Below are 20,300 nucleotides of genomic sequence, written 5' to 3'. Positions count from 1 at the left end.
CTTCCTGTTAATTACCAGCCTTCGCTACAGATGGAAATGTCAGTCAGCCTCACAGGTCCTGGTTCCTGCCATTGCCTCAGTCCATAGCCCTCTACCTAGGCAAGATGCTGCCAACACACACCATGTGTTTTGTGACTGCTGACTAGGCAGGCAACAAAAAACAACTTAGTTCATGAATATTCATGGAGGAATGTTTAGAGTTCTGTTCATCTGCAATGCTTATAGATCTGCTTAAAGGAGATTGCACTTTGTGAGGAGCCCTGTGCCCCTTGTTTTACTGTGGTGTGGGCAGATGAGTTATCAAAGTGTGTTGCTATAGTAACGTATAAAGGGCTATTAAATGCCTGTCGTTTGGAGACTCCTATAGGCACATCAGTTTCTGGCTGCCATTTTTTTTCCATACCTTGAGTGCCCCTTAATTATTCTTGTCCTGCAATAACAGACCAATAGTCACCAGGCTGAACTGATTATCTAATAACTGTTGCTTTTCATTAAAGCCTGATTACCTCATTATACATAACCAATATGAATTTCTTGATCTTTCCTGGTATCCAAGCACTGTAAATTCAGACAAATGAAATTTTGTGTAACCTTTGTAAATTCATAAGACACATTTATTTTAATGGCCATAGAAAGACTACTAGTAATCAAAAATACATTTTCAGAAAGATTTTTTATGAAGCTTGAGTTAGAAGATTAGGAAAACATCTACCAGGGGGTTTTTTCCTTTTTCTTTCTGTCCTCTTTTTCTTTTTATTTTCCTTTTTCTTTTTTTGTCTGAAGGTAATTCATTCTCTTGTGAGAATCTGTGCAAGTGTAATGTGTAGTTATTAAAATAGCAATATGACTCAGAATGTGCCAATAATATTCTTCAGTTTTTGACTCATGACTGTTCATGAAGTGAGAGTTTAGATGTTCCAAATCAGAAACGCAGGCATCTAGTTTATGTTAAGAACACACTTTTCAAGAAAAGGAGAGTTGTATTCCACTTCCAGCAGGCAGAATGAGCAATATGTACAGGAGTAGGGGATGTTCAAACAACAGCATTTTGAATCCACTCTGGGCTTATTGTTGTGAGTCTGCTAATGCTCCAGCAACAGAGCAGAGCACCCAGAAATACCTGAGAAAGACACGTGCTGTTTCTTTGAAAGAACAGCAAGCCCCGACAAAAAAAAAACCGCTCTAACAAATCAAACAAGTATACTTTTCAAGCATTGCTACTTTCCTGCACATTTATCTCCACACAAGGAGAGACAGTGACTGCTGAATTTTCTTTCTTCCTTTGTTTATATTGTTCTAATGGCATGGACTGCATTTGCATAATTGTTAACTACTAAGGGATGATGGTTTTCAAGAATCTGAGGTCCTTTCTACAACACCAGAGAGCACAAAGGCTGTCATGTTTCTTGGTCCATTATATTTGGGAGTTTTTGTCACAAAAATATATTCTGATTTTATCTTCACTACAGTGAATCTGAAAAACCAATGTAAGGTATTTCCAAGGTTCATTTCAATTTCTAGGCTCTACAACATTGTATTATTTCAACAGTAAATAATTCAATGTAATGGTATATAGCTTATTAATTTTTCAAGTATATTTAAGTTTATCCTTCCAAGATGAAATGCCAAAATCTATATTATTAGCAGATTTCTGTCAGATCCACAGGGAAGCTGAAATTGCAAAACTTCAAAAAGGATACAAAATTTAAAAAGGATGCAAAAAAAGCCTGCAAAATTTTGGTGATTTTCTTATGTGCTCATAAACCTGAACCTTGACTTTGTAAAGAACTCTTTGAATCAATATGTAAGCTACACACACATTTGACTCTCTATACTGTAAAGCATTTCTTGTTCTTCAAAACCAACCAAGATGTGAGAGCACATGTTGTTCCAGCTGCCAGAGCTCAGGTCTTACGAGAGGCAGCTATGTATCTATTAAAGCTTATGCACTCATTCAAAATATAAAATCATAATAGATAGTCTTATATTGTACACAAACTTGATAATATTGTACAATAAGTTACAAAGGGCAGCTTCCAGTTCCATGCCCAACAGCTGGCTGGCTCTTCATACAGCTGCTGTGCAGCCAAATTTATTCTCAGTGGAAAGTGATTTCATTCCAAATTACTTTTCTCAGCCTTTCTCATCTTGCTGTTTAGAAGTATTTATTTCTGATTACAGTTAAGTCTTTTTGTTTTCTTAAAAGTTCCAGGTATGACTTGCTGAGAGTTAAACAGCTGAAACATTGAGTTGTGTGAAGCAACTCTACCCCAAACCTGCAGCAGCTCCGTCTGTAGGCAGCTGCAAGGCCCGGCTCCTTCTGGTGTCTGTGCTCTTTTCACAGGGATAGGGGCCCTGAGAATAGGGTGGATATTTTACTAAAGCCTGCTGCATGGATAGTATATTTGTACTGAGTTTTGAAGCAGTATGCTAAGATAATTGAGGTTACAGTCTCAGGGAACTGTGGGGCCGTGGCAGCTCTGCTGCTGTTTTGTGGGTGGGATCTCCTCAGGCAAGCACAGTAACCTCCTGATCCGGTGCATCCTCATCGTTCTGCCAGCACATGCACTGCTCAGCAAGGAGAAGAAGATTTTCCCAGTGGTGAAAAAGCTCTGGGGAAAACAGACTCCATAGTCACCAAGGAAAGCATTGTACCTGCCATAAGCACTGGAAGAACCATGCCAGTTTAACTATGCAACTTCCACAGCAATCCAGGGAACCCATTGCCAACTGTTTGGTCAGATTGACACAAAAGAGGTCTAAAAGCCAAATTATTACATTAATTCTAAAACAATACTGGTTTTATTTTTATTCTTTTAATCACTGCAGTAATCTGATTGATATAAGTGGGCTATTCGGAGAAATGAGTGTCAAGATATTGTTCCACATTATACATTGTTGTTTCTTTAATGCAGCAGAGCCTGGTTTATATTTTTCATAGTGTCTTTGGACCTGCATGTTCTGTTGTTCCTTTCATCATTAAATGAAGATGGCAGTTGAGGAGGATGACAAAGTTCCTGTAGGCTAAAAAAGAAAGATTAAAAAAGGTAGATGGACAAATTTAGACATGTGTGGGTGGGAATAGCATCAAAACTTTTTTTTTTTAAATTAACAATGACACATTTCAAACATCATCTCATTTTTTAAGTCCTAAATAATTTACATTGTAACCACTGTTCAGTCACCTGCAAGAGTGATATACATTTTAGCTAAGGCTGAACACACATGGAAGTACTTAGGGACTGCATGAATTAACATCTCTCTTAACATGACCAAAAGGAAAATAAATCTTGACTTTTAATTTCTGATTATGTGAAAGAACACACAAGTGATGTGTTGCATATGTATATGGCCATTTCCATTCCATGACTACACTTGTCCAACCTATATAGCACACTAAACTTGTAACATACTGAAGACACTGCAGAGTTCTTAGACAATAATGGAAGAGGAAACAACTAATTATGACAATTCATACAAAAAAATTATTATACTTCCTTATTGAATCTACCTTACCAACTACACTTTGGATCCTTCACTGCTCATATGTCAAATAGCTGGGCTATATCAAACTCTCACAAATATTTTCTTCAGTTCTTTAAATTTTACACAGCCCTCAGTCATTCCACCCTCATACAACCTATTTGGTGGATTTTGTGCCGTGTGCTTTGTTTGGCTGCATGTATTCATTGCAAGTCTGAAGAACTTCTTATTTTTTGATAAATATGCTGTATTTCATAATTTAAATGAAGTGGCTCCAGAGCAAATACATGCAACAGGAAGTGCAGAAGTAAAAATGGAAACTATGAATATTCTGTGTGCTGCCAGGATTTTGCCTGCAAGGACTCGGCTCTTTTCATCACAGCAGACCTGGAACAATTTGTGATGAACTCACAGGGAAACCAAAGGGAAAAATATTAAGCCTCTGAACTCTTGTTACATCGTAATACTTGTTACTCAAGGATGTCTACCTGGTAGGAATTGAGTGAGCTTATATTGCTCAAGGGTGATCATGGAGGAAACACAGCTTGCATTATATGCCAAGTAATAAGTGCAGAATTGGCATGTGAACTGAAACAGAGCATCCTCTGTGGTCTGGACAAATGAGATCTTGTCAAATGCCCATGATCTCCTAAGTCAACAACCTATCACCACAGCTCCCATGCTGACACTTCGGGTTTAAAAAACTTTCATAGCCAGGGCTCCTACTCATCAGGGCTTAGGTGGAGGGCTTAACCCCACCCACCTAACTGCAGATAAACAGAATCACACTTCTTTATAGCTTGTTATTTTTAGACATCTTTGCCACCTTTTCTACTTATCCCATTCTCAGAGTAACTGCTGACCCAGCAGCATACAACCTTGCTTGTTCCCAGCTGGAATGGCTAAAATGTAGATTCTTCTGAAGTCAGAAAGGACTTGTTCATTAGGTCAGCTGGTGGGAGCTGGTGGGCTAAGAAAAAAGTGAACAGATTTAGCATGTACCCATGAGTGCTTATGTTGAGATTGTTTCCTTTTATTCTTCTGCAGCGCAGTTAAGAACCCTTAAGTACTGTAATTACAGGTGTAGCATAGAGTTCATGAGGTCTTTAGCCTTTTTATTTTACTTATCTTCTCCAAGAATCATTACAAGTCAAGCAAGACATTTCATACTGAATGGAAAACACAGCTTCTTTTTTCCCAGTATTGTAAATTTATATGAGCATAAACATGTGCATGTACATGTCTGTAATTACAATTAAAAAAAACAAAACCACACAACAAAAACAACAACAATTAAGGAAAGCTACTTGGATTGGATTGTTAAACAAATTAAATGTTAGGAAATGCCAAATATAAGAGTATTTAACTCTAATTCTGTTTCTGACATGTCTTTAAAATATTGGGCAAGGTCACATTTTCATGGGAACTTTCAATACATTTACAAGTAATGGCAAATTAATGTTGTCTTAAGATCACCTAATTCACTGGACTTGGACTTTGCAGCCTAAACAATGTCTTTTAAAGCACTTTTGCATATATTTTAGTAGAGAAAAGATAGAACTCAACACTGTCACATGCCAGAAAATCCTGATCAGCCACTGTGTCACAGCATGGGCCACCACTGTCTTACATCTGTCCTGGAGATCAGTTCTCTGTCTCTCCACAGCAGGACTTCACAGAAAGCCAACCAAAGAGTAAGTGGTCATCTCACAGCTATATGGTGGTTGCAAGACATGAAGATAAGTCTGGGTCACTCTCTGTCAGGAATAAGCAGCCATCCCAATCAGAGTTCCTAGAACAGTGCTGTTGGCTTCAGTTCCCAGGCTGCTTTTTTGGTACTGTCTTTCATGAGGTTCTCTGGAATGTTCTAGAATTACAACAATTGATAATATTCTCCTGGGAAAGCTCAGGGCAAAGCTGTGCTTACCTCTGTTCAGCTCAGCCAATCTGTGTGAAACTTCACCACGGAAAGGAAATGTACAACTCCCACCTGCAGAGGTTTCACATGCCCAATTACAAAGCCTTAGAGTGGAGATATCAGAATTTCTCAAAGCAAGGACCACAAGGAATCCTTTACATGATCTGAAGAGTGCGATTTCCTGCCACCTTCTTTCTTAATGATTAGTGAAAACTTCCTCTCTCCTTCTTGTCATCTCAAGCAAGCACAGCATGTAAACTCTTCCAAAAGCCGTTCAAAGTGTATAATAATTTTGTGGCAATAGCTGGAGCTGTGGTTTAGAAAATTACAATTTTTGGATAAAGACTGTACTAATTTGGCTCAAGGACTGTTAAAAGGTATGCAGATACCTAGAAAAATAGCAATGGAGATCAGTACATCTCTGGAGAGGGACAGTGGGGACAAAGGATGAAAGGTCTAACACTGGAATTGCCTAACATGCTCCAAGTCATTGTGATGGGATAAAGACTGTGTAGCTCTTCAGTCTGTTCAGCACCTCCTTACAATAGTGTCTACTGGTTCTTACTCAGAAATATCAAACATGCTCACTTCTCTTGGCATATGTCTGAAAAGCTGTGAAGATGTGATTTTTTCCTTTGTTCTTGGAGTCCCCTTTTATTTTGCGAAAAACCTTCACAATCTCAGTTTCTTAAATGGATTTCCATAATTTCTTTTGCTGTTTCAGCACTTTTCCCCAGGGATATTTTTTTTTCTCCAAACTACTGTAGGACTGAGACTGCAATATCTGGTTTTTGTGATTTTATATTTAGTTTTCCTACTACCAATTACTGTGAAACCATTTTCTTATGTTTACCACCTCTAGCCTAAGGGTTTTTTCTTGGTATGTCCCAAGAAAAAAAAATCCTTCCTGCTCAACATAGGTATTGAGTGAATGAAAGAGCAAGAAGGTTTTGCTGTCTTAACCTTTTCTACCAGTTCTGGAGAGTATCAGCACAGAATTGGTTAATGCAGTAGCCCACCAGGACATGTAAAGTACTTTCTAAATATTGCAAATGAATTGAGAAATCAGGATTTATAGGAACTCTTAAAAATACAATTGAAAAAATTCTGCAGGATCTTAGAATGTGAAATCAGAGGGGGAAAAGGCATAATTAGGACTATAGTGTTCCTGAATCAGGACACGTGAAGTTTGGTATTTACTTCTCATTCCATCACAGACTTTCAGTGAAACCATGTCTAGGAGATTTATTTTCCATGCTTCATCTTCTCACTGCAAAATAGGAATAAGATTTCCTTTTGCAAATACTTTCTCTTGTGCATTTGAATATATATTATTTTGAGACAGTGTTGTGGGGTTGTGATTCACACCACTTAACTTCAGTCATCTCCAGAGCTGATGTGTGCTTAAGGCAAGGTTTGTCAATGGAGAGGGAGAGAACTTTGGGAAGTTGCTGGTTCATTATTATGGAAAACTCTGTTGGAATGAGTCATTCAATAAATACATATTGACTATCCATATTGACCACTTTAAATATTTATTTTTAGGTGGAGCTGAGTCCCAAACAGGTGTCTGTGTAAAATACAATAGAGCATATATGTGACTTTACTTAATTCCTTTCCTTTCTGAACAGATGTGTTATTATATTTGAATCTTCTTCAAGCAGTAAGGTCCCCTCAAGAGGATGATTCATGGAAACATCTTGTCACAAAGGTTTTGATCTTTTTTTTCTTTTTTTTCTCGGTATTTTTTTTCAAATCTTTTTTAAACTGCAGGAGAAAATGACTGATTATGGCTGTTAAAGTGCTTTGTCTGCTTGTGGTTAATTAGCAGGTGTCATTTCCCTGAAGTAGTGTGAATTATTCTAATGTAGGGGCAAAGCTTGAAAATAATGAAGTTATTCAACTTGTTTACACACAGCAGCAGACAAACTAACTTTGCCTAATTATGATTCTACTTTTACAGAGTTGGGTTGAGAGTTCAGTCCTAATGTTTACTAGATTGTTTTCTGCTTTGAAGAAAATGTAGAGAATGAGCACATACCTTTTTTAAACTAAAAGAAAAAAAAATCCAAAATAGATAAACAGAGAAAGATTATAATAATTAACCAGGCAGGAGAGGAAAATAATAATTCTATTAATACAACTCTACTAATAAAATTGTACTTACAGAATAATCATTTGCCATGTTCTGAATGTAGGTCTTTTAAATTAATAAAACTTTTATCTTCTAAATGTATTTGCAATTATATTTTTGAACACTGCATAATATAAAAACATTTATCTGTACCATAACTATGCATTTCTTCTAGCTAAGCTATCTTCTAAAATATATGAAAAATAGCTTTTATTTAAATTACAAGAAAGTAGTTGGAAGTTTCCAATCTCCTTCCTCAAAGTCAGAAACTCTTAAGCTTATCTATCTATCTATCTATCTATCTATCTATCTAATAGGTTTTCTTTCTTATTAATACAAAGGATGCAGTCACTGACTGTTTCTCAGATCCTGCTTCTCAGGGCTGTATCTTCTTGAACTCACAATCCCAATCCCACTCCCCTCTTCCTTTTAAACATTCATTTTTTCCTTTTCCATTTTATGTGCTCATTTCTCAGTGAATAAAATGATCTCCTGCAACAAATGAAGAGCTATTTGGTTCCCTGCATATTTTGCCCAGTGTATTGCTTTTTGGTATGAACATTCACCTCAGACATGAAAAGGCTGTAATACACGTGTTGCAGTAATCTCTATTACTCCCAAAGGTGGTCTGTTTTCAAATGGGCCATGAGGAATTAGGTATTCATTGACAAATGCAGTCAGATATGCATTTTTTCCAGAATGAATTTTTTCCTTCTTCCTTGAAAAAGGCCTGATATAAACCAGGTTAGACTCTTTTTAGCTTTTCCTTTTTTATACGTAGAATAAATGTTGCTTAGAGAGCACACATTCTGTGTTTGTGTGTTTTCTGCTCTGCCCTCTTGCTGATTTTACAACAGATGGAGAGCTCTCCATGAAGCTTTTACCCTTCCTCTAACACGTCCATCGAAGATACAGCTCCTGTGCTTGTGATCACAAGTTAATGTCTGTTGATTGCTGCTTCCTTAGGGCAAGTTAACCCTTCAAGAAGGATAAGATCTCCGATTTCTTCTGCGAGGACCGAGCTCTGTACCAGCACACAGGACAAGATTGCCTTCTGTCAGAAGAGGTCTCTGTCCAAACAGACAAGACGTTGAGTGGGTGTGACTCTTGGAGGCAAAATAACAAGTCAGTGTTAGCGGAAAACAAACACCAAAGGGTGGAATTAATCTCAGTTGACTTTAGATGACTACATCTGAACGAGTTGCCCAAAGTTCATTTACAGTTAATAGACAGAAATAAGCAGAGACTAGCTGACCTATATTAGATTTCTACTTTTATATTACATGCAACAGACGTGGATAAACTTTTGGGGGCCTTTTCTTAACAAATGCACCTTTCCTTCCTTATCTAAGATTTATTTTGCCTAGCAAGTTATTCTTTTAAGCTTACTGATTATAAATCCATCAATAATCTCTCAAACAAGCTACCTTTTGAAGTTAGAGTAGCCAAACTGATCTGGCTAATATGTTACTGAATCTACACTGATCATTCCTTTTTCCATCTAGCAAGCAGGAATTAGAAAGCATGCTGGCCACATGAATGAAAAACAGGTTCAGCAGAAGTTTTGTAAACATTTTTTAAACAACCAAATCTTTGCCTTCAAAATATCGGCAGAATTAGAAAGAGCTTTCTTTACATGAAACAAAAAAATGCACATTTGGAATCAGCTTCTTAATAAACTAAACACCAAATTAATTTCACAAGAGGGCCTTTCTGTGTAAAGCTGCCTCTTTCGCTGTGGTGCTGGTGATAAGTATTCTTTTAACATGGAAATTACCACTGTGGAACTGCCAGTATGCGATCTCAGATCACTCTTTTGGCTTTGAAATTCAAACCTAATAGAAATCCTGCCAAGTTATTCAATGCTAGAATCCAAGAAAACTTAGCCCCATGTTAAGCAATTGCTAATCAAGAGCTATCCCTCGACACCTGAATGGGTGGATTCCACAAAGAAAGGAAAGGAGAGGTGCCTTTGCAACTTTGCTCAGTTTTCTGCCCAGCTGCAGCAATTTTGTTCTATAAGCAGTCAAAAAAGAATAAAGTGAAGAAAGCAGCTGTATGGGATTATAGGCACATTTGCAAGATGCTCCATGTGTGGATTTTTTCCCCCCTGTAAATGCAGTGTGAGTGCAGTGTGACTAATTATACCAGAGAGGAAAGCAGAAGCTCTCTAGTTAAAGTATTTGGGTAATCATGTTTACTGCAGGGAAAGTACGCCTGCATTAAATAAGTCAAAACACGGTGCGTAAAATGTGGAATGACTTTGTAGTCACTGCAATAGAGAGGAAGATGTAGAAATAAGTCTCATTTGTCCAACTAGAAGCACTACCAAAAAAGATAAACCATCTGCTTCAAGTAACTGAGCTCCACTTGAAAAATGCTAATTGAACAAAAGGAGGTTTAAACTTATTAAAAAAAAAAAGAGAGAGAAGAGAGAGAAAACAAAGACAAAAACAAACAAACCAAAAAAATCTCTAAAAAACTTGTCAGCCAGCATGTTGCTAAGTGATACAACAAAAATTATGCTATCCACGATTCGGTGAGGAGGTGAAAAGGAATGATTCTTCTCCTTCCATGTCCAAATTTGGATTTCTTTGATGTTATATCACAAATGAAATGCTTAGTCAGGAACCCAGACTCCTTTAGTTACTTGCTGTCCTTCAAATCCATCTTAAAATACTTCTTTGCTGTGATGCCTGCCAGAGACTGGCAGCAGTTCAGGAGCCCGATGTGCCGAGATCACCCTCTCCCCTGGTGACCAAATGTGGCTTCCCTGTGCTCTGCCTCTGTCTGCTTGTCTGAATCCACCTGCTAGTTTTTCTCAGTTAGATTGGTAGCTGTTCAAAAATATTTTCCACTAGCTGTTAGTAAGGCAGAAAAAACAAAAGGGCAATAACCACATTTGGGGTTGTTTGGAGCAAAGTTGGAAGCATATATAGAGCATGTCACTGAAGGAACACTTGGCTGCAGGATTAAATCTAAGTCTGTCCATTTAGTCCTGCAATCAAGAACCCTGAAAGAGGCAGAAAAACAACTTCTAGCCTTGTTAGTTTTTGACACATCTTTGAATAGCAGAAAAATTGTAAGTGGAAAGGTTGGGACAATACTTAAAAGGGCAAATGAAATGACCTGGATAAGCATAAGCTAGTTGGCCTGAATCTAATTCTGGGCTAAATAATGAAAACATATGTGGATAGAATTGAGCAAGAATTCATTCATAGTTATACAATATTTATGATTTTACTTCAACGTATTTTTATGGAAGGCAATATCCGACAACAAAAGGGATTTCATTTGGTGGAGATTATAGTTTGGTTGATACAGACAACTGGACAAATGCAATATAATTCCCTCATATATTTGGGATTTCTGATTTGAATTTCTGGTATTAAAAAAAAGGTATATGTTAGGTATATTGGAAACCAATACACCAGGAGACACTGAGATGATTTGAAGTACTAAAGTGATGTCATGAACAAATTATAGGATGTATTTTATCATGGAAAATGAAACGAAGTTTATGAAGAAATATTCATAAATTCCAGGGCTTCATCTTATCTATAGGACTATAAGACAATGGTAGAAAGTGTCAGAAAAGTCTGCAAAAGATTCACTCAAGAATTTAGTTTCTTTCACTTCTCAGAAGGGATGAAAGACAATCTGCTCTACTCTGGGCTGGTGCCGCCTCACAGCGATCCAGTGAGCAGCTTTGGGCACTAGAGCATAGCAAAAACATTAAACTGGGAGAGAATGTCCAAAGGAGGGCTATAAGGATGGCAAAGGGCCTTGGGGGGAGGCTGAGGAGTGACTGAGGCCATTGGCCTGTTCAGCCTGGAGAGGAGGAGGCTGAGGAGAGGCCTCACTGCAGTCACAGAAGAGGAGTGGCAGGCACTGATCTCTGCTCTGTGGTGACAGTGACAGGACCTGGCTGAAATTGTCAGGGGAGGTTTAGGTTGGATACCAGGAAAAGGTTCACCCAGAGGGTGGCTGAGCACTGGGGCACTGGAACTGGCGCTTCTCAGGGAAGAGGGCACAGCCGCAGCCTGACAGAGTCCAAGAAGCATTTGGGCAATGCTCTCGGGCCCACGGTGTGATCCCCATCTAGTCCTGTTCAAGGCCAGGAGTTAGACTTTGACGATCCAAGCGGGTCCTTTCCAATTCAGAATATTCTGTGATTCTGGGATAATGAAAATAATTTTTTCATTATTCTTTAAATTTAAAAATCCAGTTTCATTTATTTAGAGAAGAAAGCCAGAGCAAAACCCAGTAGCTGGAACTTCTCATAGGACAATTTCCAGACTGAAATCACATACAACTCAATAGAGGGAGAAAAAAATAAATATGAAAATAAAAGACCAAAGGAAGAATTGACCATATGTCAACATCCTGAAATCTAAACTACCTGGACGTTATGTTTTAACAATTTGTTTTTCTGTAGGGAGAAACAGGAGAAATTTTACAGTTTGATTAAAGTATTAATGCAAGGCACAAGACAAATCTGAGCTTTAAAACAGCAAAATTATTAATTAGTTAATTGTTATTTTCACTAAAAATGAGGATTTAGAGAGCAGATTTGTATGTCCTACAACTTAATTTTAGGTACAAGTTTGCAAGAAATTTTGTTTCTTGTCTGATAGCAAGGTGTTACAAGTCATGTTTCTTTTATTAAAAATGTACTTAAACATCTCTCATCAGTAAGGGTTAGCATGTCAAAATCAAAAAAAGAAAAATTACAGAATAAAATTTCAGAATAATATTTCATATTAGTCTTATAAGAAGAAAAAAAACAGAGAAAATATTAATTTCATATTAGTGGAATAACTCTTTTTTGATTATAACCATGTTCAAGCTTTTAAGGTTATTTTGACATATTTACAAATTGATAAAAAGAAAAATCTTTATTTTTCCTTCATTTAGTTCCTGCACTTCTCACTCCTCACACAAACATATCAGATAGATTTTAATCTAGGAGAGCTAGGCCTTACAAAAAAGAAAATCTTGCTGTAATGGTTTTCACAGGCTGAAAATCACAGCCCTGACCAGCTGTAGAGGAGACAATAAATAACCTATGTGTGATACTTAGGGAATAAAAAATCACTGACTAATTTTCAGCCACAGTCATTATTTTACTTCTGGTTATATTCCCAAGTATACTTTTCTGTTTTAAAATAAATTCTTTATCCATAATACTATCTAATTTCCTTTTTTTCTCCTACAGAAGAAAGATTACCTTCCAAAAATATATGAGTACACATGTTAAAATACAATATTAGCATGCTAGATATATGCTAGAATTCACCAGATTGCACATTAATATCTCCTGTGGCTTATTTGGACAATGCATTTGGACAATGGACTCTTGAAAAATGTTAGGAAAAATATTAGCATTTATGTTCAGACCTCAGGAAAAGCAGTTGGGCTCCAGCCCTGCAGCACACTCACAACAAAAACCATTAAGTTTCACATATTTATAGGCTGAAATATATTCTCAAAGAACCTGTTTGTTAAACCTTTCTCATATGTTTTTGCTGACCTTTCTCTTTGTGGTGTGATTATAAGGAGATGAGGCCAGTTGAGGATGGAGAGAGGCAATAAAAGGTTCTTTCAAATCCATACTGAAAAATGCCATGATGGGCTTCTGGAGCCATAACACCCAAACTCCACTACCCCACATTATGAGCACATTGTTATAATGGTCTATCAGTACATGAGAAAAATACACAGCTGGAAAAAAACTCTCTGATGACATTTGGCACATCGATTTGCATGGAAAGTCAAGGCAAAGAGCAATGCCAAGATTCTTAACAATACTCACTATGTCCGAAATGAGAAAGCAGGAACACACATACATAAAAGGATTAGCTCCCTTGCAATCTAGTTCTCAGCTAGGAATACAGTTTTTCTCAGGCATTCAACCTGGAACACAATGCAAAATTACTCCTCCAGCATGGAGACAGAATTTAGAGTTTTCACAAAGCAGAAATATACTCTGTTTCATACTGAAAACACACTGTGCAGAAAAAGCATGTAATTCTGTAGTGCAGAGAATTGAAATCTGAAGCCCAATAGGAATTGTGAGTTGGTTCCAAGACAGCACGGGTGGGAAGAGGAAGGCATTACTGAACTGCATATCTGCCTAAACAATGCAGTAAGAATAACATTCTTCTGATATCTGCAGTGCTGGTAACATAAATTTCTCTTTTTCTCTTTTTTTTTTTTTTTTTGCTTTGTTTTTATTTTGTTTTGGTTTTGTTTTTTTTGGTTTGGTTTGGTTTTGTTTTTTGTTCACTCAGTAAGATTCTGTTACAGATTATGTTTAAAATGTACATTGCTGCATTGGTAAAATATAATCAGGAGATTGGCTGGGTGAAAAAAACCAACCCTATCCAGTTCACAAGAAGACTGGACAGAAACTGACACAAAGTTTAGCTGGGATGGTTTTTCTTAAAACCTATGCTATCTACATGGTGTTGATGAGACACTGTACTTCATGAAGAATGACTTTCTCATCTAGCTGCCAATCAAGAATGTCTTCTTACTGTAAATTATTTTTTAACAACTGTTTTCAAGCTGCATCTGAAGAAAATATACTCGGGTCTCGTGGAAGAAACCCAAATGAGAGAAGATACACCTCTGCACTTGGCAGCTCTAGATTCAGATTTGTGCTCCAACAGACTCAAACCAGAAATATGAGCCTAAATCTTGCATACACTGAGTACTGTAATCACCTAATTTATTGGGTCCTTCCGTCTCCCTTTTTTCTAATTTCCTTCTCCTATTTAATCAGCTATGAAAACTACTTCCTAAAAAGTAGTTTATGAAAACTGCTTCCTAAAAGACAGAAAACAGCCTAAATTTTAGCACACTTACCTGTGAGGCTTACCACAAAGTAAGCAAAGTTGGACCTTTGGGATATCCGTCACGAGATAAGAGCCATGTTAGGGAAATAAAAAAAAAAAGAGATGACTGTATAAATAGCTTTGAATCATAAAACAAAGCAATTCACCTTGTACAGTATGTAGACATGTTGCTAACAGATTATTTTTGCAACACTGAGAGGATTAAAAAAGAAAAAAACCTATGACTAATTTTGTCCAGATAATTTTATATTTACTTTATACAGGTTTATTTATATAGTCAAAATGCAAAGCGGATTACAGTTGCAAAAGTCAACTTCATAACACATGGAATGCACAGGAATCATTTGACATACAGCTGTTTGATAAATAATTTACTCTTCTTGCTTACTTACTTCCTTACCCTTGTTCTTTTTTACCTGCTTATTTAATTCTCTTTGTTTATCCTTTTCTCAGGGAACAAGCTATAATAATTCAATATTTTTTTCACTAAATAATCTCAATTAAGGTGAGCAAGGTGGCATTCACATGCCCTGAGTCTCAGGTTTCTGTTACAATCACTAGAGAGAAGCCCCCAAATTAGTTTCATCCCAAGGTCAGAGACAGATGAACAGTGTTCATCAACTAAAGCAGGTGCCAATAATGACTAACTTATGATTAGACACCCAGATGCTCAGAGCTCTAAAGTAAGGTGAGATTAATTTAATTTACCCCTTAAAGGGCTACCTTTAAATTGCTTCCCTAGGCCTGCAGGTCTCTGGCATAGTGACAGAGTCCAATCACTTAGGAAAAATTTCACTGATTCACCCCAAGACTTTCCTTCTCTATTCCAAACCTGTAATTCTGGTGATGGCCACAGCAGATGACAAGCCCTCCTGTTGCATCAGTTCATCTCAGTGTCCCAGCACTGACTGAGACAGAGCCCTCCCAGAAAAAAAGTGTGTGATTGTGTAGCCACAGTTGGGAAAAAAGCCCAGGGAGAAGCAGCAAGGAAGGATTCCTCTCATCTGTGCTTCAGCACACACCATTGGCACATCTGCTTACGTGTGTGCTTCCCTAATGCTTGTCTACAAAGCCAGCTGAAAAGAAAGTAAGGCCATTGTGGGACACTACTTTGACTTTTCTGTGAGTCAGCAGCTACTGGAGAACTTTTTATCTACTGCAGAGATTTCTTCTTTGTGAAAAAACTGTGGTAGTTGAGAATGCATCAATTTACACATTGCGGATCTGTTTTTGTACTCCCCCTCAGGCCATTACTGCTGAGGAGACAGGAAACTGGGTTAGGTGGTCTGACCCAGCACAGTCAGCCTGGTGTACTTACCATTAATAGCAGCGGATTTGTATGGCAATTGCTGGAAGCAGGGAAATGACAAGGCTCAAGATTCCCTGGATTTCTGCAGGCTTGAAGGGAGTAAATGCTGATGCACACAGAGCTGCCACCTACTGCTCCCCCTCCCCTGTCCCCTGCCCAAGCTCCTTGCTCCAGCATCAGCCTCCAGCCTCACCCAGTCTCAGCTACCATCTGCTGCAGTCAATCGCTGCTTGCACCGCAAGTTTTCCACCTGAGCTCCAGCACCAGAATGGTGATGCCAGTAAGGAGTTACCAGGCCCGAAATCAGTCTTCACTCTGCCATTCTTATTCTCTCAGTTGTAGCTTCAGCATGCAGAGGCCCTGGTTGATTCCTCACTGCTTTTACCAGACTGCACCCACACCATCAGGAGAGCAGCATTTACATAAAAAAACCACCCCAACAAAAGCAGTCCTGTACTCTTTCCTGGTGTATTGTAAGTCCTGCTGCAGATGTTTCTTATGTATAGGATTGTCAATATGCGTGGGTGACTGGAGCATCGACAATGTCCATGTCTAAAACAAAAATGTTTTCTCCAGTGGGAGCCTATGAACTTACTGTGTATAGTGGGATTTGTACACCACCCTCTTACTTTTATTATGTCTCCAGTCAGAAGAGCTAATTGTTAAAACGTTTGATCAAACAAAGTCCATCATCAGAATTTAGACTTTTTAAAAAATTATTTAATATATTTATGGAAAAGATGACTACCCAAACCTCAAAGCTGTGGTTACACTAGGGTTCCATTACAGGGATATTTTTCAAATATACAGCTATTTAAAACACAGAAATTGCCACAGATCTAAAATTACTTCTTTAGAAGAAGTATCTAAATTTACTTCTTCTTTCCTCAATCCTGCCTTCAGTACTCTTAGTTCAAGTTTATGTGAATTTGACTGACAAGCCTTTAGGACTACTTTTTTCCCAATGGTAAAAACTATTTATTTTTTATCAAGTTCTGAAAAATAGGTACATACTTTGATTAGAAGTTTTAAAAAATTTTGGTCTTAAGGAAACCCTTCATATTAGAAATTTCAGCCCACATAATTCAATCTTTGCAAATCATTAAACGATGCAAACCAAGGTCAGAAAATTATACATTTCAGGCTCTCTTAACAAGCAATGTTACCAGCCAGTACTATAATTTTATGCAGTAGGATTTGAAGCTGAGGTTTTCCCTAAAACCACTGTGATGAATAATCATGTCTGAGAAGAGGAAACGGAAATCACAATGGTTTCCTTGCTGGAACTGATCCATTCGCAATAATTTATGCTTTACCCTTGGTTTCATCCAGTGATATCAGCCTTCCATCAGTCCTATCCACCACAGCTTGAAAAACCCCGTTTCAAGTGAATCCCATTCAAACCCAAATGGCGAGGCCAGGTGCTCTCCTTAAGAGCAGTAGCTTTAGAATTCCCAACTTCTCCTTTCAGAAAGCCTTACACAAAACAGACCAATTATTATTGTTGTTGTTATTATTATTCAAAAACCGGTTCTGAGAAATACTTTAAATAACAGAGGAAAGCAAAAATGCTAATCCTCTTACATAACACAAATCCCAGATGGTCTTGTGTGGAAGGGAGGAAGATGCCATAATAGCAGTCACCATTATCAACTGAGCTTGGTTACAGATGTTAAAATGATGCAAGTGCTTGTGCTCACTCACAGAACTTCAATTAGGTTTTTCTTGTAATATTTCTCACAGAAATAATCACAAATAAATAAAAATTCATGCGCCAACAAACACTAATCCTCACTGCAAGTGTACAACTCATGCTGAATAGTACCTCAAGTAAAGCTGTTACAGTCTCCCCATTTTCAGTTCTCCTTAGCTAGAGAAAACTGCCACAGTAGCACTAGCATCTCAACTCCTAATCTAGAAAACATTCAAATAATAGCACCAATTGCTAGTGATACCTGTATTAGTTCAATTGCCTAATGCAGCACAGACCACTTTTACATCAATGTAAAAACAGCTTTCTTTCTCTGGCCCTAAGTTTTTTCAAATTTATAGCTGATCTCTGTGACATAGAGTGCACAGCTGCCCATTTCTCCAGGCATTTTGTCACAGGGATAACCTTATATTTAAGGATGACAGGGCTGCAGTAGAAGGTAAAGGAGGTACTCATCTGCCAGTAGGCAACATTTACATTGATAAAACATCCTGAGATCCTGCACAGAAATGTTCACTTAACAAATCTACAGTGCAGGAACAGAAACACTTCTATGAAATAGTTTTATTCTCCAGTTTGTCTGGTGTGTGTGTGAGGAACTAGTTTTGCTTACACCTTGTCAGTAACATCACCACAAACCAAGCACCAAACAAAAGCAAGCAGAACATATTGTGTAGGCTACAAACAAACTCAGGGACAACCTGAGGTCAACACAAGAAACCTCCTTATCTATCTCTCTTGGACCCTCTCCCATATTCATAATTGTGAAACCACTGTTTCCTGTCCTTTTCCCATTGATTCATGAGAATGACAGAAATTTAACCTGTTGCACTTCCTCAGACACAGGTGTTGCTGTAAAGCAGCACTTGTTGCAGGCGTCAGTCTGTCCCAGAGTGCCAGAGGAGCTATTGCCCCACAAGGCACTGAGGGTCAGCAGCTGCTCCAAAAACACTAGGAACTGTTTCACAGCTATTCTGCCTCTTGGAAATACCTATTAAATGTGTTACTCCATACCCATTTCATTTCTGCCAATGCAGAGTGAAATGCGGAGGTGCTAAACCATCAGCACTCAGGACAAAAAAACCCTAATCATCAGCTGAACCCTCTTATTCCTTGCTCTTTCCTACAGCAACCATATCCATCAAGGGATACCAGCTTTCCAGTTATGATATTTGTCTGTATTCACTCGCACACAGAAAGTGATTTATTAAAATGCCTGTCCAAGAATCATATCTGTACCAGTGGAGAAAACATCTGAGAAGACAGTCTCACTAGTTCATGATTCTTGGCTTGGAAAAATGAGCTGCTCTTTAATTGAAATCACAGTTTCTCACCTTCTCATTCCTTTGTCTGCCCATTGCAATAATCATGAATCAAAAGCTCCAATCACCAATGCATAAGGATAACTTAGGGACAGAGCAACAAACTTATTCAGTTAATGTATGCAGATTACAGCCTTTTTGCAGTTCTCTTGTCTCCTACTCTGCATCTCTTCTGATTTCTGTAAATAAACTCAGTGCAGTACCCCTGTTTGGGAAGGGGTTCCTTCAAGGCCTCAGCAGGGTGATGGGAACAGGCTCCTTCATCTAACCATACTGAGGTGCTATTCAGCCACAAAGGCAACTTTAAGAAGAAAGATCATAATCAGAAATGAAACAGTGAGGTCACCCTCATTTTTCTGAAAATCCCAGAAAAGGCTTATATTCAGTTTTACTTCATCTTTCCTTGCAGAGCAATAATTTATTCAAACTACAGTTTAAATGTCTCCTCAAAGAGTAAAATTATTAAAACGATCATGAAAGAAATGCCCATTTATACAGAAATTATAGAGAAGTCTCTTGTCTTTATCAAGTCTCAAGTGTATTTGCACTTAAAAGCTTCCCCCCACCCCCCTTTGCCAACTAGAAACAATAGTGCAGGTGCATTGCCCTTCAGTGAACAATGTATTTATCCTGGGAGGCAGGAAGTTGGTTTCACACCTGTTTCTTCTTTTTATTTGTTCTTGGCCTGGCTAATTTGCCGAATGTCATGATTGGTACAGCTGAGGCTGTCAGAAAGAATTACCACTTTGTAACATGACGGCCTAATTCTGGCAGTTCAGATTTTACAATGATTTGCCTTTTGTTCTTTCTTTCAGTAGTGGTCTGTTTTCTGTACTGCACACAAACTGAATCTGATCGGTAGCAACAGAAAATGTAAGAATAAAATAGGCTGCTTTATTAGATGACTGTCCCTTTTGGATATTGCATTATATTATATTATATTATATTATATTATATTATATTATTAGTTCTAAAGACAATGTGGGTTAAATCTCTGATATGATAAAAAATATGTCATGCCGTGGGCCGAAATAAATATGATTTTTACAGGAATTAATGACTTAGGCTTGGAAATTTTTTGTCAGAATTCAAGGACTACTGAAAATGGAGAGGTACTCTGTTTTCTTATAAATATTAAAGAACTAATAAAAATTTTGTACCCACATATTCATTAACGTTTGGACTTTACGATCAGTGATTTATTTTTTTAATCTAAATCTAAGTGAGCACTTTCAGGAATAGAATTATCCTGTTGATGACATTTAAAATGTAGCTGAGAGCTAGGAATTTTTTTTCATGGGTAAGTCAGCTCAACATAAGAAAGAACAATTTATGTAGTTAATGCATAAATTTATGCAATTAGTTTTGCTTTGATTTAATCATTTTAGGAGTGATACCAATCTCTTAACATCTTATCCCCACAAGGACACCACTTCCCAGGCTTCTCTGTTTAACTCTGTGGACCTTTGAGAACTTCTGCTGTGTCCCAGCATGTACATGTTTCACAAAGCATGAGCCACATGCAGGCACAGCACCCGCCACCCCACAGATCTTCCAGAATTC

The 20,300-nt window shown here is 37.7% G+C and overlaps 1 long non-coding RNA gene across 1 annotated transcript in view; it reads right to left on the bottom strand.

Annotated features, from left to right (window-relative positions):
• Window positions 1–3,080: 3,080 nt before the first annotated feature.
• Window positions 3,081–20,300, bottom strand: part of LOC135296083 (uncharacterized) — a 67,335-nt gene continuing 50,115 nt past the window's right edge. Inside the window, exons 3-4 of the long non-coding RNA XR_010358135.1 lie at window positions 14,406–14,440; window positions 3,081–8,605 (exon numbers count right to left, since the gene is read on the bottom strand). This is a non-coding gene — a long non-coding RNA (uncharacterized LOC135296083). The remainder of the gene's footprint in view (window positions 8,606–14,405; window positions 14,441–20,300) is intronic.

The sequence above is a fragment of the Passer domesticus genome, chromosome 3 (assembly GCF_036417665.1).
Source record: "Passer domesticus isolate bPasDom1 chromosome 3, bPasDom1.hap1, whole genome shotgun sequence".
Classification (NCBI taxonomy): domain Eukaryota; kingdom Metazoa; phylum Chordata; class Aves; order Passeriformes; family Passeridae; genus Passer; species Passer domesticus.
Note: the sequence above shows the minus strand (reverse complement) of the source record. Positions and strands in the feature narration are given on the sequence as shown.